At 48.8% G+C, this 23,653-nt stretch overlaps 1 pseudogene; it reads right to left on the minus strand.

Annotated features, from left to right (window-relative positions):
* Positions 1-10,887: 10,887 nt before the first annotated feature.
* LOC141743747 (C-type lectin domain family 4 member E-like) lies at positions 10,888-22,187 on the minus strand (annotated as a pseudogene).
* Between the last annotated feature and the right edge of the window lie 1,466 nt (positions 22,188-23,653).

Genomic DNA, 23,653 nt, shown 5'->3' on the forward strand with positions numbered 1-23,653 from the left:
CTGGGCACCACTGAAAAGAGTCTGATGCCATCCTCTTGACACCCACCCTTTAGATATTTATAAGCATTGATGAGGTCCCCTTTCAGTCTTCTCTTTTCCAGGCTGAACAGACCCAGGTCTTTCAGCCTTTCCTCATAAGAGAGGTGCTCCATTCCCTTCATCATCTTTGTAGACCTCCACTGGACTCTCTCCTGTAGGTCTTCGTCCTTCTTGAACTGGGGAGCCCAGAACTGGACACAATACTCCCGATGTGGCCTCACCAGGGCAGAGCAGAGGGGGAGGATGACCTCCTCGACCTGCTGGCCACTCTCTTTTTAATGTACCCCAGGAGACCATTGGCTTTCTTGGCCACAAGGGCACATTGCTGGGTCATGGTCAACTTGTTGTCCACCAGACTTCCATGTCTCTCTCTACAGAGCTGCTTTCCAGCAGGTTAGCCCCTAACCTGTACTGGTGCATGGGGTTATTCGTCCCCAGGTGCAGCACCCTACACTTGCCCTTGTTGAACTTCAGTACGTTCCTCTTCGCCCATCTCTCCAGCCTGTCCAGGTCTCTCTGTATGGCGGCACAGCCTTCTGGTGTGTCAGCCACCCCTCCCTCTTTTGTATCATCAGCAAACTTGCAGAGGGTACACTCTGTCCCGTCATCCAGGTAGTTGATGAATGTATTGAACAAGACTGGACCCAGTACTGACCCCTGGGGAACACCGCTAGTTACAGGCCTCCAACTGGACTATGCACCGCTGATCACAACCCTCTGAGCTCTGCTGTTCAGCCAGTTCTCAATCCACCTCACTGTCCACTCATCTAAACCACACTTCCTAAGCTTACGTATGAGGATGTTATGGGAGACTGTGTCAAAAGCCTTGCTGAAGTCAAGGTAGGCAACGTCCGCTGCTCTCCCCTCATGTACTCAGCCCGTCGCTCCATCATAGAAGGCTATCAGATTGGTCAAACGTGATTTCCCCTTGGTGAATCCATGTTGACCACTCCTGATAACCTTCTTTTCCTCTACATGCTTGGAGATGACATCCAGGATGAGCTGTTCCATCACCTTTCCAGGGATGAAGGTGGGGCTGACCGGCCTGCAGTTTCCCAGGTCCTCCTTCTTGCCCTTTTTGAAGACTGGAGTGACATTGGCTTTCCTCCAGCCCTCAGGCACCTCTCCTGTTCTCCATGACCTTTCAGAGATGATGTAGAGCGTCTTTGCAATAACATCTGCCAGCTCCCTCACCACTCATGGGTGCATCCCATCAGGACCCATGGACTTGTGGATATCCAGTTTACTTAATTGATCTCTAACCTGATCCTCCTCAATCAAGGGAGAGTCTTGCTTACTGCAGGCTCTCACTCTTACCTCCAGGGTCTGGGATTCCTGAGGGCCGGCCTTAGCAGTAAAGTCTGAAGCAAAGAAGGCATTCAGTAACTCCGCCTTCTCTGCATCTTCCATCACCAGGGCATCTACCTCAGTCAGCAGCAGGCCCACATTTTCCCTAGTCTTCCTTTTACTACTGATGTATTTGAAGAAGCCTTTCTTATTGTCCTTGACATCCCTTGCCAGATTTAATTGCAAGTGGGCCCTAGCCTTCCTCATTGCATCCCTGCATACTCTGACAACGTTCCTGTACTCTTCCCAAGTGACCAGTCCCTGTTTCCACATTCTGTAAAATTCCTTCTTCCACCTGAGTTTTTTTCAGAACCTCCTTGGTCATCCACGCAGGTTTCCTGACACCTTTGTCTGATTTCTTGCTCCTAGGGATGCACCAATCTTGAGCTTGGAGGAAGTGGTACTTAAATATTAACCAGCTCTCTTGCATCCCCCTTCCTTCTAGAGCCTTAGCCCATGGGATTCCTCCCAAGTACTCCCTCCAAAGACCCAAGTAGGACTTTGGAGACACCAAAGTTAGCTTTCCTGAAATCCAGGGTTGTAATTCTACTTTTTGCCCCGCTTCTTTGATGCAGGATCCCGAACTCCACCATTTCATGGTCACTGCAGCCAAGGCTACCCCCAACCTTCACATCCCCAACTAGTTCTTCTTGGTTTGTTAGCACAAGGTCCAGCAGCGCATCTCTCCTTGTTGGTTCCTCCAACACCTGTGTCAAGAAGTTATCGTCAGTGCTGGGCAGAATTGTCCTGGACTGTGTGTGCCTGGCTGTGTTGTCTTTCCAGCAAAAGTCAGGGTAGTTGAAGCCCTCCATGAGAACCAGGGTCTGTGATTTTGAGGCTATTTCCGGCTGTCTGTAGAAGGCCTCATCGACTTCCTCTTCCTGATTCGTTGGTCTGTAGTAAACACCCACAACAGTGTCTCCCATATTAGCCTGCCCCTTAATTATTACCCATAAGCTCTCAACACATTCTTCATCCACCCCTAGGCAGAGCTCAATACACTCCAGTTGCTCTCGCGAATAGAGGGCAACTCCACCACCGTGCCCCCGCTGGCCTGTCTTTCCAAAAAAGCACATCGCCATCCGTGACAGCATTCCAGTCGTGAGCTATCCCACCATGTCTCTGTAATTGCAATGAGATCATGGCCCTGGGACCGCACACAGATCTCCAGTTCTCCCTGTTTATTCCCCATGCTGCATGCATCGGTGTACAGCCATTCCTGAGAGGTAGTCGAGCGTGCGGGTGTCCCTAGAGGGGAGCAAGAGGATCCACCACAGCCATTCACACCCCTGAGGTGGTTGACCTTCTGGATCTCACCTTAGGAGTCAGCTAAGGAACATTCGTCACTGCTCTGGTTGGCTGCTAGAAGGCACTAGCTACTGGATTCACAGTACAGTGAGAGATTCTCAAGTGGTGTTTTAAAAAGTTCCCAGCCATCATGCTGGAGAGCAGAACTGAATTGCACCACTATGTCCAAAAATGAGAAGGCATTGTACTTGTTATTGCTTTAAAATTTACTTGCTTTTGCGCATATGGGAAGGGAGCTGCCTTCGGCTGGTCGGTATGGAGAACGCAGAGGGTCCAAAACCGTCAGAATGAAAAAGTGCTCATGGCTTTAAATCTAATCAGGATGGATCTAAGCAGTTTAGCGATTTATTCGTGACATGTAATTAACTGACAAACCATGACCTGTATATCGAGGATCAGTATCAGCAGTCCAACAGATAAAGCACAATACCAGACACAAAACATTAATAAACACCTACAAATTTCTAAACACCTTTATGTAACTGATCCCCAAAAGCTCTAACTCCCAGATAGACACACATTCACGTGATTACTTGTGCAACACACGCTCACCACAGGCAGTGCAGGCTGCAAGAACACATCCCCTTTTCTGGTAGCAGGGGTTCCCCTATTCTCACACACTTCCTGCTGGAGATGGAGGGTTCATGTGTACCCACTTCCTACAGTCTGCTAACCCGCAGGCCGGTGGGAAAGCACAAGGTCACGTATGCACACTGCAGTTGTGGGTCTGTGCATGTTGGACCCCTTACTGCGAGGAACGCAGGCTAGCCACAGTATCCAACAGGAAGGGTGCTCTGTTACAGACAGAGGTTGCAAAATTGCAGAGCAACTTCAAGCCAGGTTTTGACTGACACTTCCTTCCCACTTCTCCCTCTTCTCTTTGATAAAAATGTCCTGCTTCTTCTAAACGTTGTTTTCAGACCGACTCTGTCTCAAAAGCCTTTAATTCTCTGGTTACTGTTAAGCTGGTGGTCATGTTCTTCTTCAACAATAGCGGGTTTGGGGTAAATGCCCTCTCAGGTAGTTTCGGGTATTCAATTCACACAGCTGTTTACAGTCACATTCCTATTTTATTAGTTGTTGCTATCCAGGCCGTTTGACCAAGACGAAGGTCTGTGCAAGTACCCTCACATGCATTCACTTTGGTGTCTGCAGAGGGTCTAAAGCAGAGGGACAGCAAACAGCTTTCTTTTCAGCATTACAAACCAAGCCGCTCTTCCCAGCAAATCAATAGCTGACCGCACAACATTCAGGTGACTGACAGCCCTACCCCACTCCGGGATAAAGGGTCTCAAAGTGCTGACGGTAGCCAAACTCTGCTCTGGCCTGCACAGAAACTCTTGGTGCCAGGCAGCTGGGACCAATGACGGAAGAGGTTTCCTCCTCAGCGGAAGGCTCTGGAGCCATCACAAATATCTTGCATTTCCAAAATGGCAGGAACTTATTTCTCTTTCCTGCTCCATAAACACCAGCAGCATGCTTGGGGAGAGCATGTATCAATGACCTCAGTCGTCCTGTACGTCTTTTCACAGTTCTATCAGTAGAGATTCTCATCTGGTTTTTGCCTGCTGCACAGGTGACCTTCGGTTATTTCAATTCACCAATATATGTGTCAGATCGTTGTGCCGGGAGAACAGGGTGGCGCCCGGCAGTGCAGAATTGCTAGGGACTCCTGCCCCTGCATCACTGGAGACAGTGGTACTTGATTGTAGCAAGTGCATTCCTAGAAGAAGCACTGGAGAACCTTGAATCTACTTTCACAGACCTCTGCAGTATCAACAAGCATGGCATGGGTACAGACAAAATCAACAGGACATGAACTAAGGAAAATATTGCACTTAGTGTCTTGCAGGTCTAAGGTTGCAGGAGAAGACACAGAATACAATTTCCCTCAGTGGTACTCGGGATCTGAGAAGCTGAAAGTCGGAAGCTGGAAGATAAAACCTCATTATCTCTTCTGCAAAATTATACCCCACAAGAAATTAGTTGCAGCTCCTAATTAAGAGGTGGAAACACAGCAAACCACATGTTGTGAGCGCCGAAGGTGCCTGGTTTTAGAAGCAACCAGCAACCTGCAGCAGGATGGAGAAGGAATGAGAGGGTTCCAAGCACCAACAAAGAACAGCAAGCGTGCTCATGTTCAGAAATGAACTTGTTGGATCTAGCTAACTCGTTCTCAGGGGTTGATGGCAGCTCCTCCATCAACTTGAATCCCCTGGGCAGTCCTGCTTTCCAGTTTTCTTGAATTCAGAATGATTTGAAAGGAAAGGTTTACCTGCAAGAGTCAAATAAAGGCAAGCAGTCTAGAAGGGAATGCTGACAAAGTGAAAGGCAAAAACACAGGGGAAGTGCTACCAGCTGTGACAATACCAGAAGAGAGAATTAATCCCACAGGAAGTTCTTCCCAATGTGCCTGTTTGTTTTGCACTTTCAAGGACGGAGGGCCAGGCCCATAGTCCTGAGCCCCAGCAGTACGCGTGAGAGTGCAGCTAACAGGGGCAGCCGACAGGCTTAGCAGTGTGTGCGGCAGTTTCTGAGCTTTGTTTTCAGCAAGAAAGTACAAGCAATCCAGGAGGTTTCTGGAGTGCCTTGATGACTACTTCCAGACACGGGTTGTGGAAGACCTGATGAGGAGACACAGCTTGTGGAAGACCTGATGAGGAGATGTGCTCTGCTGAATCTCACACTTACAAGTGAGGAAGAACTGGTTTGGGATGTAACGGCAGGCTTGGCTGCGGTAACTATGCGATGTTGGAGTTCAGGATCTTTTGAGGAGGGAGCAGGGCAAAACCCAGTATCACAGCCAGAGACTTCAGGAGAGCAGACACTGGCCAGCTTGAGGACCTGCCCGTAACACTTGCATGGGAAGTCTACCGCTTACCTGATTTTCTTCTGTATTTGTCACCACCACGGGGGAGCACAACCTTACGCTGGTGTCCCTGCTTTCATTCCAGGACACCCGTTCAGCCAATAGGTAGTAGCAGCATTTTTGAAAGCATCTCCAGCCCACTGTGCAGCACGTCTAGCCTTGCACTGGGCAGTGACAGGCGGCCACAGAATGAATGCTACCAAGAATACAGAAAGGGAGTGTGGCCTGTTTTCTAGAGAGTCACCAAAGGCACGAGGAGAATGCTGGATTGTTCTCTGCAGGTTGTTACTCAGGCAGATGACCATACCGCTAACCATGTGTCCAAATAAGCTACAGGAAGAAGCCAAGCTCATTGCAAAGCCATTGTCTTTGAGAGTCTGCAATAATCAAGAGAAGTTTCCTGTGCCTTGAAAAGGCAAATGGAGCATCTTTTAGAGCTTCTTTCGTATGAGGAGAGTCTGAGAGAGTTAGAACTGTTCAGCCTGGAGAAGGGAAGGTTGGTGCTCGCCAACCGCCTGACCATATCTCTTCCATTCCGTATTCCCACTCAGCAGAGTGAAGATGCAGGCTTCAGCATTCACACCCATCCCCAAAATCCTCCGTGTTCTTGTCAGGTTACTTCTGGTCTATCGGTTTTACTCAGGATGAGGTTTCCTACATCAGACAGTTGATGCTGCAGCTTCAGAAATTTGAAGACAAGGGCTGTCACTCATGTGGAATATTGTTCCAGGTCTGGTCTACTTCTGCCTTCCGGTGGATTACAATACACATCGTTCACATCAGTCAGTTCCCCAGACCTCCAGAACCAGAGACACGTTACTCTCCAGTATGGCCTTGTCAAGCGTTGCAGGGAAAGGTCAGGTCCAGGACCTGGGGGTCCAGGGCTCAGATGGACATGGAGATGGACTTGTCCAGATGCTGATTCATCCAGGAACCCCAGGATGAATCGCCCCAGTCCTCCTACTCTGCTAATTCCACTGGCATCAGTCCTACATGGAAACCTGCCTTCTTCCTACGGCCAAGACAAGAGGGCCGTGTTCAGACCTGGCAGACGGTGCTGCTCATCTCAACCTACCCCAGGCTCTCCACACCCATCAGAGGGAACTGCCAGTCTCTGTGATTCAAGGGCTGTGAACCTTCAGCTAGCTTTACCAACGCAGGCTTAACCTTCTCTCTGTTGGTTTGGCTCTTTACTGGAGGAGGGAAGAAAGGAAATCTGCTCCTTGTTATTCTTGCATGCTAAGAATTACCCCAGAGTGAGGGCTAAAGGGGAGTCCTGCACGGCCAAAGCCAGAAACTAGAGGGACCATTGCTAATGAGCCCAGACAAGGAAGTACCCTCCAGGCAAACCCAAGCCAAGGACCCTAGGATGCGGTTGAGAGGAGCTGTGCCACTACAGAGGATGCTTCCTAGCTTGCAGATGAAGAGGCCCTCGCTTGCAGGGCCAGGAGAGGGTACTGTCACACGTCACCCTTCTTGAAACGACGGCATGTAAACCCACGAAGGACTTGGATCTATAAGAGCTCATCTTCTGCATGTTTCAGGACGAAAGCCTCACCCCAGACTCCGTGCAAGAACAACTCTCAAGGAAGGTGGAGAGCCATTCTGTGAAGTGACAGAGTGACTGGGAAATGGTCACATCACCAAGGTGGACTGCCACTGGGTTTCTTTTGCTCCCTATCTAATTTTACAGGCTCTGTTAAAAGGGAGGCAAAGCGTGTGATATTTCATTCCACTAATGCAAACAAAACCCCAACCCTGCGAGGAGGAAAAAGTCAATAACCAGACAAAGAACAGGAATAGCTGTGAAAACTTGAAAAGGGACAAGCCGAGAGGCCAAGAAACAAGCTGGGATGACAAGTGATCTCGAAAGAGTAGAAATTAACTAAGAAGAGAGAAGATCAAATCCTTGGAAGACAGAGACCATTGCACCATGGAGGAGAAATCCAACAGGGAAATAAACCTTGGGACAAGCCATAATTTCACCTTAGTTCTTGATTTCTTTCCAGCTTTATTATCTCTTCACGTGTCTCTATTTTTAAAGTGATTTTTTTCCCTGTTCCTATTCTTCTTCTAATGATCTTAAGTAAAAAACTTTGCATAGCTGTAACAAGCGTAAGTCTGGAAGAGAGAACCTTTCAGAGACAAAGAAACAGAGGAAGAAAAAAATGGGAAGCAGTTGTTTTGTTTCACAGACATGAAGACAGCACTCGTCATTGGCACTTAGACCAAGAGAAAGTGCCATTACCCAGGAGAACAGGCAGACATGAAGTTAGATAAGAAGACAGGTCAGACTGCAGCGATCAGGCACAGGACGCGGCCAGACAAGCGTACTGACCAGCAACCTGTTTACGTGGGCTGGTCCCTCTTATCCCCTTTTCCCCCTCTTTTCCCACACTCCTTCCTCTCCAAAACACCTTGATCCTTCCCTTCCACCACATTTGGTTCTTCACCTCCCCATCCCATAAAAAGTCTCACACAATCCCAAAATGCTCTTCCCAGCATCTCCTAATGAGTCACATACCCCTGTAGGCAGCAAAAGCCCTCAGTCTGCCAGGTGGTGTGGGGAGTCTCCCCCATTGAGTCATCTTGATGGGTTTCACACCTGGTGCGTGGACTGATAGTTCTTCTGTGACAGCCTTGGGAGGAAACAGAGGAGCGTGCTCTGTTTCTCTGATTTGCTTACAGGGGTTCCCCTACCTGCCATCATTCTTCTGTGCTCCTCTGTGTTTTTTGGGAGAAGATCCTCTAACCACAGAACCAAAACCAGTCCCCAGATGTGGTGGGTTCAATGCTGGCTAATTTTAGGCACAGGTACCAAAAGCACAGCGCATTTGGAAGCAGGCGGCTACTCGTCAGAAAGGCATCTTGCTAGTTATCTTTAACAGGGGCCACAGAGGAAATCGCATGTTATACCAGGGGAGCTGCAGCTAGTGCAAGAGTTAGGATGTCGGTGGGCAAGACAATAAGTGAGAAAACTGAAACCTGCTGGTGCCTGTGACCTACAGGATCTCAAGCGCAAAGTGGCCAGTGTGATAATCATCACCACTCTGTGGCAGATACCGCGGGTGTCTGTTATCCTTAGGTGAATCAAGCCAAGAAGAGACTCGGGGACAAACCCTGGGACAAGTGTATGCCTTGCAGGGGTGAGCTTGGCCCTCACGGCCTCCATAAACAGAGGAAAGAAAACACCTTGTTCAACAGCAGGTCTCCAGGGGAGGCATATTAAGTCCAGGGCTAGACGTATGACACAGGGGGAAAGAGGTGAATTGTGCTCTTCTGCCCACAGCTAGAGCATTGGGCTTAGCCAGAGTCAGACGGGAATGGGGGGAGTCCGAGGCAAAGCAAGAAAAACAGCAAAAAGAAATCTGTTAAGTAGGAGCTGTGAGGGGAGATGAGGCTTGGCACTGGGAAAAAGCAGTTGGAAGAGGGGAGGAGAGAAGCATGTTAGCCACAGGGACGCTGTGAAGAACACAGCGGTCATGTTCCCACTAGGGGACACAGGAGGGAGGACATTAACTCGAAGAGCTGCACAGAAGGATTACATTCTACATGGGAGATACACCGCTACCCTGTGAAGCGGGAGAGGACTGGAGCACCAGGAAGGGGAAAGGTGGCTATCTCCAGCACTGCACTTCTCCCTTTCCCTAATACTACCACAAGTCTCTGCCAACCACCACTTTCTGACAGCTGTCTCTGACACTGCTTCGCATCGCCTTGCATTATTGACGGTATCCCGTGGAATTAAGTCAGCTCCCTGCAAGTGTCAATACTACACCGGTGAAAATACCCTCGTCAACAAGTAGGGATGGCTAGTTTCCGAAAAAAGGACTCCAGACTCTTCCCACCTGAGATTACGTGCTTGAACAACATCAGGCCGTTATAAACGCCAGGAACCTCAGCACTGAATATGGAGCAGGCGCACAGGTGTCCAAGCCAGCTCCCAGGCAGACCTGGGTGGCCGAGGGGCAGCTACTGGGAAGACCAGAAGTCTCGACCTGCTACCGGAGAGACCTTTGTCTCTTTGTTTCTGGCATGAGAGAGACAACAGGGAAGAGGAAGACATGGGGATGTAGGGGCCAGCTGTGGGCTGACTGAATGACTAAGCCTCGCGACCGCAGGGGCCCATATGGCATACGTGTAAACATATATTTTTTTCTGCTAGCAGGCTTTCATCCTGCTAGCAGCCAGAGAGGGGAACAGGATGAGGCTGCTCTGCTCGTGCTGTTTGTGTTTGCGTCAGTGCTCTCTGTCTGTGTTGACCTGCGTGGCTGCTTATGTGCACCTATTCTTTTTCTCCCATATGTATCTGTATCTGTCCCTATTGTACGTACACGCTCAGTCTCACTACCGGCTGGAGCTGGGGACCTGGAGGGGCAGCAGCCTTGCCTCTGCTGGGCTGTGCGATTGAGCAGCTGCTGCCGCCACCCACTGCCGTTCACAGAACTCCTCCTGTTGATCGGCTTAGGAAGCCAAATCTCCTGGTCACCGTGGCTCCAGTACAAATTCTCCTCTCTCTTTGGGACCCAGAGAGAGGATTCACTTCCATAGGTAGGACAGGGTCACACCGCCAGGAGATGCGCACCATTGCCGTGTGGGGAGCAGGCACTGTGTGGTTGGGAAAGCGTAGGCAGATGGTGTTTCCTGAAGCAAACAGAAGCGGGGGCACAGGGGCTAGGAAGCGGGAACGGGTGGAGCAAAGGTGCGATCCATGGGGGCATGTGGTCTGCAGCAGAACATGAAGGCAATGCACTAGGCAATGCGCTTCTGGTAGGCGCCTCCTGTGCAGCAGCAGCCCTGCCCCTTCCTGCCTCTTCTGCAGCATGGGCAGGTGTGCCCTGACAGGGACCACCGAGGCGTGGGCTTCCCAGGAAGGCTGCTACATCAGGTGAGCCTGGGGTCAGCTCTGAGTTGAGGGGAGTTGTTCTTCCTCAAAGTGGCACTGGGGGCCCCAGTCGTTTCGCCACTGGCAACAGCTCCACACGCTTGGTCAACCTTGTGCAGTTCAGACTCCTGGCACAAGCTCCCGTTACCCTCCCGGGCAAGACTTTCAACCGTGGAAACAAATACCCATCATACCCCTAGAGCTGGTTCCCTGTGCCCAGTCCCCTCCAGGGCTTTGGCTGTGTGCAACAGGATTGTGTAGCCGCCTTGTCTCTGAGGTGGATGCAGCCTATGTTGCAGGAGTTGCGTAAGGCTCTATCCTGGCATAGCAACGTCTTCTGACCCTGCTAACACAAACATCTGCAGGCTAGAGACAGAAAGAGAGAAAAAGGGAGACACGCACACACGCACAGCACGGAGGCTTTTCCATTGGTCTAATATTGTATTTTCTCTTGTATAGGAAATCAGTATTTGTTCAGCAAAACCAGTGCAACCAGAGGACATTCTCTGTGAGCCCCAAGAAAAAGCAGACACCTCTGCCCAAGGAGACAAAGGAAATTGCAGCTCTGAACATTTGTCTTCCATTCCCGTTTCTTCTTTCTGGAGAACTCAACCTCTTTTCACACGGTGGCTGCCAGACCCACTCAGAGAGAAGAGCACACAAGAGCACAGGACCTGCTTTGATGACCCTGAGCCTTCACGTGTCCCCTGAGCCAATACATGCACTGGGGATGCTGGACACGGGATAATATCACTTCCACTCACATCGTCCCACCCAGCAGAGTGAAAATGCAGGATTCAGGGCCCTCCTCCCCTCCCGACACAGCCCTCAGCTGTTTCCAGCTCACTGCTCATCTCCCAGTTGAACTCAGGATGAGGGTCGCGCCGTCAGATTTAATGCTGCAACTTCACAAATCCGATAATGACTCACGCATCGGGAATCATTCCAGTTACGTGTATCTGAACTCACATGGATTACAGTGCAGTTCTCAATGTCCACTTTAGTAGGTTCCCCTTTCCGCCAGAACCTGAGACAGAGACAGGCACGTTACTCCCCAGTGTACACTGTAGAGCACTGCTGGAACAGACCACAGCAGAACGCAAGGCTTGGAGGGGAGAGAGAAAAATTCCAGAGGCAGATTCACGGACAAAAGCAGTACTCTTCCTCCCGCTCTGCTATCCCACTGGCACCAGTCCTATGTGGAAAGCTGCCTTCTTGCTACAGCCAGCACAACAGGGCCCTGCTCAGTCCCAGTCAGGGGAGCGGCTCACCACCACTCACCCCACGCACCTCACACCCCCAAGACACATGTGTCTGCCTCCAGGGCAAGTTTGTCCTCCCTGAGGAGACACAGCAAGGACAGCCTTGGTGATCTCTCCCATCTCTTCCACAGCACCCCAGCGCTTGCCAGGCCTGTGCATATACGTGCATCTATACATGGTGAGGGCCATATGGAGGTGAGGCAAGGCTGGTCCTCTCTGAAGGGTTCTTCCTGATGGCGAGAGGCAGCTTCATCTGTGCCTACAGCACTGATGGCCACGTCACCGGTAGTTAACTAACAACCACTAACCAGTATGGACAGGGCGATGCGAACCTGGTGTCCCCACACAGCCCTCTCCTGCTCCATCTGTGTCCTCTCACAGGGAGTTGTCTCACCCCTCTCTCACGCACCAATAGACACCCACACATCTCTCCTACTCCCTTGCACTGTCAGGAGCGGCACCAAACACTCTCCATCCAGGGGTACTCACGCTGCCTCCTCATTCAATGGAGTCTGGTCCACCCACTGCCACTTGCCCACCTCCTGTGCATACAGACCGATGTAGTAATTCGTTCCTTTTGGAAACTGTTGTAGCTCGGTAGTGAGGAAAGCCTGGAAATCAGGGAGAGTGCAATGTCCATTAGGTGCAGGACTGAGCAGAGGGAGGTGGCAGGAGTTCCTGTGGGGTGGGACTGGTGGCAGAGGGGAGCCGGTGCCGAAGGGGTGCAGAAAGGACATCCCCCCTCCCCTGCAGGAGCAAGGAGGGGATCTGGGTCCCCTCCAGGGCCTGTCACTGTGTGTCTGGCTGCCCTTCCCCTCCCTCCGCCCTGCACCTACCTGCTCTGCTTCGCTGTTGATCACCACCAGCTGGGAGCCCATCCCAGTGCAGTTCTGCATACTCTCAGCCCAGGACATTATATCAGTCGACAGATAATAGCAGCTTTTTTGAAAGCGTTTCCAGCCATTTGGGCAGCAGATCCAGCCTTGCTCTGTGTAGGGAGAGACTGCAGATGTGAATGCCAATAACGAGAGAGATGGTGACTGTGAGAATCCCTGCTCTCCGGCAATGATGGTCAACCGTTCTCCCCAGGTCACTTGTGCAGGGTAGCAACCACTCTTATAGTTAGCTTCCTGCCCCAACAAGGACGGAGAAGTTAGATGTTGCTGGAGATCAGGCTTAGTAACTCCCACACACTGTTTCAGGGGCTGCTGACCAGTTATAGTCATGCATCTCGTAACATGATCTCAGGTCTTGGCTTGACAAAATTATTTTGGTGATCTGGTTTGATTTCTTGTAAGCTCTCCTTTAGGCCTTTAGCCCCGGGGAACGGGGACTATTGCTTCTTTCCCTGACTAAAGCTGCAGTTTTATTATTTCTCCCCTGTTAACCTTCCCTGTGCCCCTGTAGACTGTCCCTTTTGTTTTACCGGTGTTCACAGCCGCCCTGTCCTCCAGGACAGCTTAACATGGCCCTCTCAGACCTTGGCCCTTAAGACCTAAGCTCTTAGCAGGAAATGCTTTGTCTTCCCACCTCTCTCCTCTGGAGTCCGCCTCTCCAGAGTCTGGTCCCGCTGCTGCTTGCTGTCAGAGCAGAGCACAGCATTCATTGTCCCCGTCCCAAAGATCTCCTGCACGCCTGCCAGCACTACTGACCTTTGCCTTGTAGCACCTCCAAGATGCACTGAAGCTCTGAGAATTTCTGCTGCAGGGCTGTGGGCTGGTCACCACTATGGAAGAAGGGAGCGACTAGAAAGGGAGAGGAAAGGCGGCAGGATTACCCCTTCCTCACAGGTCCCCACACACCATCTCTGGGCTTCACTCATTTCCCCATTTCCCCACCAAGCACTGTCGCAGCATCGCCTCTCCTTGGGCTATCTCTTTCCGTTTCGTAAGTGGTAACTGCCACCCTCTCAGTAAAGGGAACAGTCGTTTCTGCTCCCAGCACCCCACAGCTGCCCACAAGGACTCCTCTGCCCACTGACTGACAAGATCTAGCCAGGATGACCTCCCCACCAAAGCTAGAGAAGCCTGCAATCCACTCAAGGAGTGCTTGGAGGCTGGAGCCAGCCTGTGGTTTGTCAGCAGAGTCTCCCCCAGCACTGAGCAGCTGACCTCAGGCCCCCTCGGGTGCTCTGGACCTGAAGGTGTGCAGTTAGTGTATCCCTGCTCCATGACTCTGAGAAAACTAGCCCAAATAAGGGGTATGGCTGCCATTCACAGGCAGAAAGAGACCATCTTCCATGTCAGAGAGCAGAAGGACCACTGGGAGGACATCACACTGAGGACATGTCAGAAAGGGTGCTATTGATTCCACCCAACCACCTCTGCTGAATATAAGTTCTGTTTGTGTGGTATGCAGGTAGAGAATTGTTCCACGGTTCCAAAAAGGCCATGCAAGATGGGAGTGTGCACTCTGGGAACACTGAAAAGGTCTCAGAGTAAACAGTGGAAGATCTGGGGGATGTATGCAGACATATACTAAGTCAGGACAGAAAAGCCTGAGATCTTACAGAAAGCCCGAGCAACCTGGAAATTCTGAGGATGGCCATGCCATTCTAAGAAAGAGGATGTGTACAACAGAAACATCTGGCATAATGCTGTGGTAGTCCTAGCTCCTGCATACCAGTTGGCCAAAATATCTGGTTTGGCTGGCCTGCAAGAGAGAAGTTTGTGCCATGTTGCAACTTTACCCCTAAATCTCCAATGTTTAAGTAATCAGGAAAGATTTTTCTCCTAAACGTATCATTCAAATAGTCAACATTTCGGTTTTCTGAGCCCAAATGTTGGCGCTTGCATCCTTTCCCACAAAACAGTTTCTGAGTAAAAGCTCCCTTCTGTTTGGAAGACATTCCCCTCTAAGCTCTGATTTCTCTGCCTTTCTCCCAGCACTTCCCCCAGCAGCCTGCACATACTCACCAAGGAGAACAGCAACAAGGGCAATGCAAACCAACAGCAGTAGCACTGAGATCAGCCATGGGAGCCAAGGAGGATATTTCTGGGGATGGTGCTCATGCTTCTTCGTCTCAGGAGGTACTAAAAGTGAAGGAAAACACCAAACTCAACAGCACAGTCAACTATGCTTCAGTCAGCCCACATATCAAGGATGTACAACTCAAGGGAGATCTGATAAAAAAAAAAGTGCAATTTCAGTTCTGATGTGGAAATTGCACGTTCTGGGGGAGAGCAGGGGACCTCTGTGGTTTCTGGAGAAAGTCAGATTCAGTGACACTTCATAGCCCCAGCCCTGTTGGTGAGCTAGCAATGCTAATTGCTGGTGTTCGGGGGTGAGGCCTTCATATGGCCTCAAAATCTGGAGTGAAACCACTTCTTTCTAGATTGAGTCCAGAGCTGCCAAATACCACGTTGCTCCGTCCATGATACTTGAGACATTCACATGAAGATTTCATGTTGACTTCTCCCCAGAAAACTTCTGTTTCCTGCTTCAGTTCCGTCTTAGCTTTTTGGACTTTCTGTGTAGAAGGTTGCTATAAGCTGAATGAGGGCAGGAGACAAAAAATGTGCAAAGCAATGATGGCACAGAATCACTGGAAGAGAAAATAATTTTTTTTTCCCTTCCATCTCTGCTTTCCAAGACAGGGTTCAGAGCTTTGATGTAGTAAAACTAAGCTGTGCTAGGCTAAATGCCTGGGGAGAACAGAGGGCTGCATCCAGCAGTCCGAGTAAAGTATGCCACGCAAATTCAGCCTTGCCAGGGGCCTGAGTTTTAGACTAGATGGACACTGCCAGTACTGAGGAGGTTTGGGAGCAGGCAGGAGAATGGGTCACAGGGAAGTAGAAGCAAAGACTTGTTAGGAGGCTGTTCTAGGTTGTGACAGGTACACAAGCCACGGCAAATGGGAAAGTAAAGAGACAGCGGCGCTCACTGCAGGAGTAAAGAAGTTTTAAGAGAGACTGATATTAATGATAAGTGTTAGAGAGACCTCATTCATTGTTCAACATGAAACTCCCAAGTCTGCCAGCAGCCACGTGTGCCTGCCAGACATGACTAGTGAGCAAGATTTCCAGAAACCTGGGGAAGCTCTCTGAGTACTTCCCAAAAGCTTGGGGGAGGCTGTTACAGCAGGGAAAAAGGCATCATCTTTCATTATCAGAAGAGAAAATGTTCATAGACAGACAAGATCAGATTTCCCTACCTATATCATGTTTTTCTAGCCAGAACTTTTGTCTGTGAAAGCAAGGATCTGGATCGTGATCTGGAGTCCAGGCACCTATTTTACACAATAGATCTGACCTGTCTAAATGATTTTTTGGTGTGCTGCATGTCCACAGATTGACTATTCAACCTGTGCCCAACCAGATCTGTGCATTCTACACTCACACCCAGGTGACACAGAGAGCACTGCCGGTATGCATGCACTTCACCCACACAACTGAAGTGTAGTAGATTTTGTGCATACTCAGTGGGTTAACCTCCCTGCAAAATGCTTCCTGCAGTTGGTCTGCATGCTTGCAACCTGGCCAGCATGCAGACATGCATGCTGATCACAACACAACAGACCTGCAGCATACATTGGTTATTCAGCACATAATCCAACATCTCCTAGGCACATGCAACAGGTGCTGTGCAGCACAGATGCCTGTGTTTCTGCCTGGGAAATCCTCGTTGAAAATGCAGGAACCCTAACTGCACTGTGGCGTGAAACTCATCCCAATAGTCTTTGCCACCTCCTGCCACGGATTATGTGTTGTTTGATTAACTGCTCCCTTCTCCTCTCTGTCTTCCAATGACTGCCAATTTTGTTGTCTCTAAAGCCCAACTAGAAGAGGCTACAGAATGGCAAAATCCAGGTGAGCTTGGGCATTACCAGCATGGAGTCTGGATGGCCAAAGTAACCACTCAGAAGGACAACAGAGCAGCCAGAATCCCTAAAGCTCACACCCAAACCTATAGCATGAGCATACCATCAGCAACTCAAGCAAACACAGCTGGACCAAGTGTCTTTGGAATAGGTCATTGGGAACACCATGGGGAACTTCCACCACCCCCACCTCACCATGATGGATGGAAATGCTGTTGTAACCAGAACCAGCTGATCTCGGTGCATCAAAAAACAGTGAGCTTTCAAGTCAGTCAGTCTGTACGCTCTTTATTTCCATGACTCATGCCCCAGAGCAGGCAAGGAATAACCTGCTCTGTTTGGAATTGTAAAACTGAGGCAAAGTGGTAAATAGGCAATGTAATTGCCTATTGCTTAGCAGCAATAATAATTATTTATTTATTCATTCATTCATTTACTTTCAGCCCTCTGGAACCTGCTGTTGTGTAGGGTCCTGTATCTAAGGGTGGAAGCAATGAGCCATACATGAAACATCTCTGTGTGGCATAATGACTACAGAATACATACTGATCAGAACATGTCTTAAATTTGCACAAAGCCTAGTAAAGGCACCATTTTACAACCGTGATTTTTAATAGCAATAAAAATTCATTTGTTTGGTGTGTTCAATATTTTTCAGGAGTGATAGACAACAATCACAGAATTGGATCTTCCTCCAGATTGTAGATAATTATTCCTCTGTGTACTTTAGGGTGTTTTGTTTAAGCCCATTCTTCCTTTTAACTTTTGGATCTCTCTTCTCCGAAGACCATTTCTTAATCAACCAAGGACAGTGGGGCTATAAGCTTCTGCAGCCAGTGCCACCACTCATGAAGCTGCAGAAGGCAACTGACTGCTTTACTGTGAGGAGGCATGTTGGTTCTCTGCTCCTGCTCTCTCCATAAGCAGGAATCTGTAGCCTCACTCTCTCAGAGACAAGAGCAGTAGCAGCCAGGGCTCGGGCTTGTTTGCAGCCATTTGCTGCCCTGGGAGCCCCTCCGCCTTTGTGACAGATCAGATTGTTTGTAATAAACCATAATCTCCATTGTTGGTACTCAGTATTTGTCGAAAAATTACTCTCTCATCCAAGAGTAGATAAAATAGAGAGAGGCAGCTACTGCCTGCATTGTACCAAGGCTAAGCACCCATCCTAGACCCTCTGCCATTCACCACTGTTGGTGTTGCAACCAGGGGACTAAGGGAGCCCAAATACGTTCCTTATTGAATGCTCACTTGAAAACTGTTTGTGCTCCCAGTAGTCATCTTTTTCATATTGCAACTCCAACCACCTAAAGATTCCCACCTCTCCTCTTGCAGATATTCCTCGACCCTCTTAATTCAAACCTCCTCCAGTCTCCTGCTCATGTAGTAGTATACAACTCCTTTTTGTCACCAATTTGTCAAGCCTAGGTAGGAACCAGAGACACAGACGGAAAAGTCTCCATTCCCTGTTCTTCGGCACCCCTCCCTCCAAGTCCCCTTCCCCTGAATAGCCCACCCATTCCTTACCTTCCACCACTGCAGCCGGTGGTGCGTTCTTGAACTTCACCTCAGCGTAGGTGATTTCTGATGCCATTTAATCACGGTATGATCACTGATCCGTGTCCTTAGTTTTGCTATGTAAAAGGTGGACCTTTTTGGTCCCTGGCTCCAGTGGGAGACACCAATAAGTCACTGAGCCTTCCCCATCTGCGCATTCACTCTCTGCCAAAGAAGGCTGTGCTGAACACTGGAAGCACTGGCGATAACCAGACAATTTCTGGGAGCTCAGAAATGCTCTGAACAGATCTTCAGTTTCTTAGCCCAGGAAATCAGCCCCAGCACTATGGAAACTTCTGAGAGAGAAAAGAAAAATGAGAACCTAACAACTGAAAAGGAAGTTGCACCCCTCTTTCCCCATATCAGATTCTTAGCTGATAGGTTTCTTTTTTAAGATTTCTTGGTTTGTTTTTTTCTTTTTTCACCCTTCTTTTTTATCTCTCCTTCACTTATCTCCCAGCCTTTCTCTATCTGTTAGTAATTCTGCCATTGCTTTTAGGTTTGCAGCTATCATGGGTCTTAGCCCAGTTTAACCTGCAACACGGCCCAATACAAAAAGCATTCTCCCTTCGTTTGTCTCTTGTGGTTAAGCTGCATTTGCTACACCAAATATTGCATGCTATGTCTTCCCTATGCTGGGAAGTCAGCCCCAGTTGGCAGCTAGCACTAGAACAAATCTCAAACAAGGAACTGTTCCTGTAGAAGTGAGACTGGGGAGTTGCTGCCTTAGGCAAAGGAAAAGAAATAATCAGAAGATTGATATATCCAAGGACAAACAGAGAAGGATGAGGACAGGGTTGGGGAGGAGAACAAGCAAAGTGGAATAAAAAAAAGGGTGTTGATGTTACTGCGAAGAGCAAACAGAGAGCCCTCTCTATCACAACCTGATTTACAGCCTGTGGAAGTTCAAATGAGTGCTTGCTCCAGGGAGTCAGGCTCCATTTCTGAGGCTGAAAAGGGCTGGTTTGTATTTTTTGCCCCAACACTGTCATTTATTTCCCTTTTCTGTTTTTTGATAAAGGCCTCTGATATTACCTTGGGGAAAACCTCGGATTACTGTTTAGTCTGATTTCAAGCTGGGGCAGTTGTTGAAAGGAGACAATTAAGGGAAATGGCTGCTGAGACACATGGTGAATCAGAAAGACTTCTGAGAAGAAATGCGAATGGGTCAGGATACCCTGGAGAAAAAGGATGAGAAGGGTTCAGTCAGCAGATAGGATTCAGGAATCATAGAATAGTTTGGGTTGGAATGGACCTTCTTCTAGTCCAGCCCCCCTGCCATGGGCAGGGACACCTCCCACTAGATCAGGTTGCTCAAAGCCCCATCCAATCTGGCCTTGAACACTTTCAAGGATAAGGCATCCACAACTTCTCTAGGCAACCCGTTCTAGTGTCTCACCACCCTCATCATAAAGAATTTCTTCTTTATCTGTAATCTAGATGTAGCTTCTTTCAGTTTAGAATCTTTGACCCCTGTCCTGTGCTGGTAAAAAGTCCCCATCCATCTTTCTTAGCCCCTGCTAAGTATTGAAAAGCCACAACAAGAAGGTCTCCAAAACAACCAGAATGAAGGTGGATGAAGCTTTGCTTAGTTAGTTTGGCTAGCCGGAATTTCCTCAAGGCAGACCAGAATGAGACACCAGCAGGACATATCCAGGGAACTAGCATGGAGGATACACAGGGCAGGGTTGGAGCTGAGATAGGGCGGTGCAAGGAAGAACACACATCAAACACCAGAGGAAAACAATGTGGCAAGAGGGGGATGTAGCAGACATCTGACCACAGATTATGAAGAACTGTCCCTAAACAGAATGGGGCATATGTAGTTGGATTTCTTTACCAGGGAGCCTCATGTCCCATGTGCACTGAGCTGACTTCACTTCTCCTTTTCGTATTGTGTGCAAAGAGGATGACTTTTATAAAAGAAGAGCAGCTGCAGGACAGAAGCCTCATCCCTTAAGAAGATGCATGCTGCCTGCTTTTCTTTCCAACATCCTTCCAGCACTTTCCTTTGTCTTCAGGCTTGGCCCTCTCAGTGGAATTAAGCCTCCCTAAATGTTTGCTGAAACCTAGTTATGCCCTCAAATTTCGTGCTGAGATTTCGGTCAGAGTAATCCTCTGTGTGCTCCCCGCCTGCCCCTGCCCAAGCAAGCCACAACAGACTCACCATCTTATGGGGAAAAGGCTTACTTCCTAGCAGGGTTTCAAACTTTCCACCGTGAAGAAATGGGAAATACAATCAGCAGACAGAGAAGGAAGTCAGTGTAGCTTTATGAACTTTTTGCCGTTGAAACACATCTCCAAACATAGCTGAGACATTTCAAATGCAAATTCAGGACCCAACTGCTGATTTTATTAGAATACGCTAGATTGCACTCAAACATCAGGAGGCAGCTCAATTCTTCCATCCCAGCCATCAGAGTTGTTGCTTGCTGTCAAAATTCAACCCTGAACCATACTTACACAGGATAAAATGCTGGGCTCTTGTGCAAGAATGGTGAGATGATACTCCTGAGGGTAAAATTTGTGCTTTGAATTTCCTATGCACTGCTGGCATCTAAGTGGGTGGGAGATAGGGAGAACTGAACCCAGCTGTTAGTTGCACAGCTGAAAACGGAAAGAAAAAAAAAATCTTGCTTAAACCCCCACCCAAAACTCACACTTTATTTCCTTGCATTCCCACTGCTTTTCCTCGGTTCCTCCCTTCCCACTCCACCTGTCTTCTGAAAACCCCATGCAGAACACCCTCATACCACAGTATCTGTGTTTTCCCACAGACATCTTTCATCTCAACCCCACTCAGCACTGCCAGGTACACCCCGTGCTCCTAACTCCCACCTACCTCACAAGCCCCAGCTCCTTCCTAGGACTCAGTTTACTCACCACAACAGTCCTGCTTTCCCTCCTTGCTCGTGCTCCAGCTGCTGCCTTTAGGTGGTCGCTCTGCAAGCTGTGCCTGCTGCCTTCTGTTTGGGTCAGCTAGCCAAATGGTGACACTAATGCTCTCTCTCCCCTAACTGTCAATGAAGTTTGAGTAAGGTAGTATCTGCAAGCCTTTCATCTCACAGCCAGTTTCACGCAATTTAGCAAGCAGAGGAGACACCACCATTGCCCATGCCTTACTACTTTTGAAAAATCAAGCTGTGCCGGTTGAGTTAAAATTGAATTCATAAGCAAAGAGAAGGACTTGAATCCTAAAGCTGCGACGTCACACATTCCAAAATAGTCCCCTTTTGAAGTTGAGCACAGCTGTGGTGGAAGCTGCATGGAAGTGAGACACTTGTTACAAGCCAGCCAGAATGGATAGGGGCAGCTGAGGGAATTCAGTCATCACAGGTGGCATGGAGGTTAGACAGGGACATCCCATTGCCAGCCGAAAGGCAATACCTAGTATCTCTTTGGAAGATTTGGCAAAAGGCAAAAGGAAGCTCATGTGGCTAAAAAGTTGAGCCAAAGGGATAATAAGCATGCATTCTTCAACAAGCTGACCTTGCATCCAAATGAGGAAAATTGAAATGATCATGACCTCCATTAAGTGTAAAACCACAACAAAGCAAAAGTAAAAAAGAATCTAAAAAACAACTAGCAGAAGCCATCAGAACTAGTAATAAATGCTTTCCTACGGATACTGAAAGCAGAAACCTCTTCAAAACTGTGAGGACAACTGAAGAGCCAGTGTCCTGGTTCCGGCGGGGATAGGGTTAATTCTCCCCAGGCTCCAGCAGGGACACAGGTATTCCACGCCATGTGAGCCATGCCCAGTCTGTGGCTGGGAGCTGCCGGGGGACCACTTGGAGCAGGCTGGGGGTCCCAGGTCCGGTGGGTGAGCGGTGGTTCCATAATCATGTTTGTACATTCCTCTGTCCGTGTCGTTGTTGGTGTTTTCTTGTTCCCTTTGCTGTTCTGTTAAACTGCCTCTGTCTCAACCCACGAGTTTTGCCTTTTTCTTCCAATTCTCTCCCCAGAAAGAGCGGCTGCGTGGTTCTTTGTTACCGTCTGAGGCTGAACCACGACAGCAGGGTATAAAAGAAGCAGGCAGAGAAAAGAAAGGACATGGAAAAAAACCTAAGTTAATTATTTGTAACAGGGGAAGAAATTGGAGAAATTCCCACACAGGAACCCTGTTTTGTGGGGGACTAAACCAGAGGACCTGTCAAAAATAAAAGTGATTGTGCAAAAGGTATGGAATGAGTAGGTCTGGGCAAGATAGTCCCAGGGTTCCTGAGAAACTCAGGCGTGAAACAGTTGCTAATAGCAGTGGGTGGTCTCTTGCCTTAAACTGCCTTTTAATCAGCGAATTGCAGGGTGGCAAGGAAGACATCAAAGAGGAGGGAGGGGAGAAGTCTAGGGAGATTTAAGAAGTTAAAGGTTTGACATCTGTAACGGCCAAGAATATAATTAATGGACACATGTATAAGTATGTTGTACTTGGGAAGGGTCAGTATAATTCTTGTAAGGAAATCCTGCCTCTTGTAGTTCTTTGAAGGGGTCAGTAATCATATGCATTAGAATAATCTAGCTACCTGGGAAGCTCCTCAGCAAACACTTTTAAGGAAAGTGGGCAGCCATGGGATAAGAACGCAGATCTTTTCATGGTAAGCAGATAGGAAAGGTGCTTGGAAATGAATGGTCAGTTCCCTCAGTGGAGGAAGAGCACCTACAGAACTCTACCAGTTCCATAATAGGACACGCACTAACATTTCCTTAAACAACATGGCAAAGAGGAATAATATGACAAAAATGTGACAAAGATACAAAGTTATTCAGGGCAGTTATTCAAGAGCCAGTTGCAAAGAACTGCAAAAGGATGAGACTGAGTAGCTTTTTAGGGAAACGGGTAACAAAGCAATGCATGTTAGGAAAGTAACCATACCCTACTCAGCAAGTTCCTATTCGGATAACATTTGGAATGGGGCAAAGCACTAAAGGAAAACATCTTGTATGCTTGCCCTGTTTTTATTCTTTAGGCACGGACATCAGTATGGTCTTTCTTAGATTATTCGTCCAAAGCATCTATCAGGCGGAGGTTGGTCAGGAGACAGTGAGGTGCTAAGAGCGCAGCTTGAGGTTCTGTAGCCAGCATCATGAAGGTTGTTGCTGATGTAGCGCTCACCCTTTGAGCAGGCGTCATCTCCCCCAGCCAGCTGGACTGCCGCCAGGGCAACCTTTGGTACAAGAGCAGTTTTCCTGGGAGAACGCCTCTACTGTTCTGCCAGTTGTGGGGTCTCCCCCTGAGCACAGACACAGGGAAGGCAGCTTGCTGAATTCTGGAAACAAAGCAGAAGGCAAGAAAGGCAGAGAGACAGAAATGAGGCGTGGGGGGGAAATGTCTCTAGCCAAACTGTATTCTCTCCGTTTACTCTCATTCATGTAACTATTTATCATCCCTCAGCCTAATTGTGGTTTTGTTCAGTTTCTTGAAAGGAGCACTGATAGCACAAGACCTCTTCCCGCAAGACCTTATTCAAGCACAGCCCAAGCCCAGTCCTTTCTGCTCTGATCTTACTTGAACTCTAGCTGCCTGCTGATAGGACAGTCCTGCCATCATCTGCTCTTATGGCATCTCT

Source organism: Larus michahellis, chromosome 1 (genome assembly GCF_964199755.1).
Source record: "Larus michahellis chromosome 1, bLarMic1.1, whole genome shotgun sequence".
Taxonomy (NCBI): Eukaryota; Metazoa; Chordata; class Aves; order Charadriiformes; family Laridae; genus Larus; species Larus michahellis.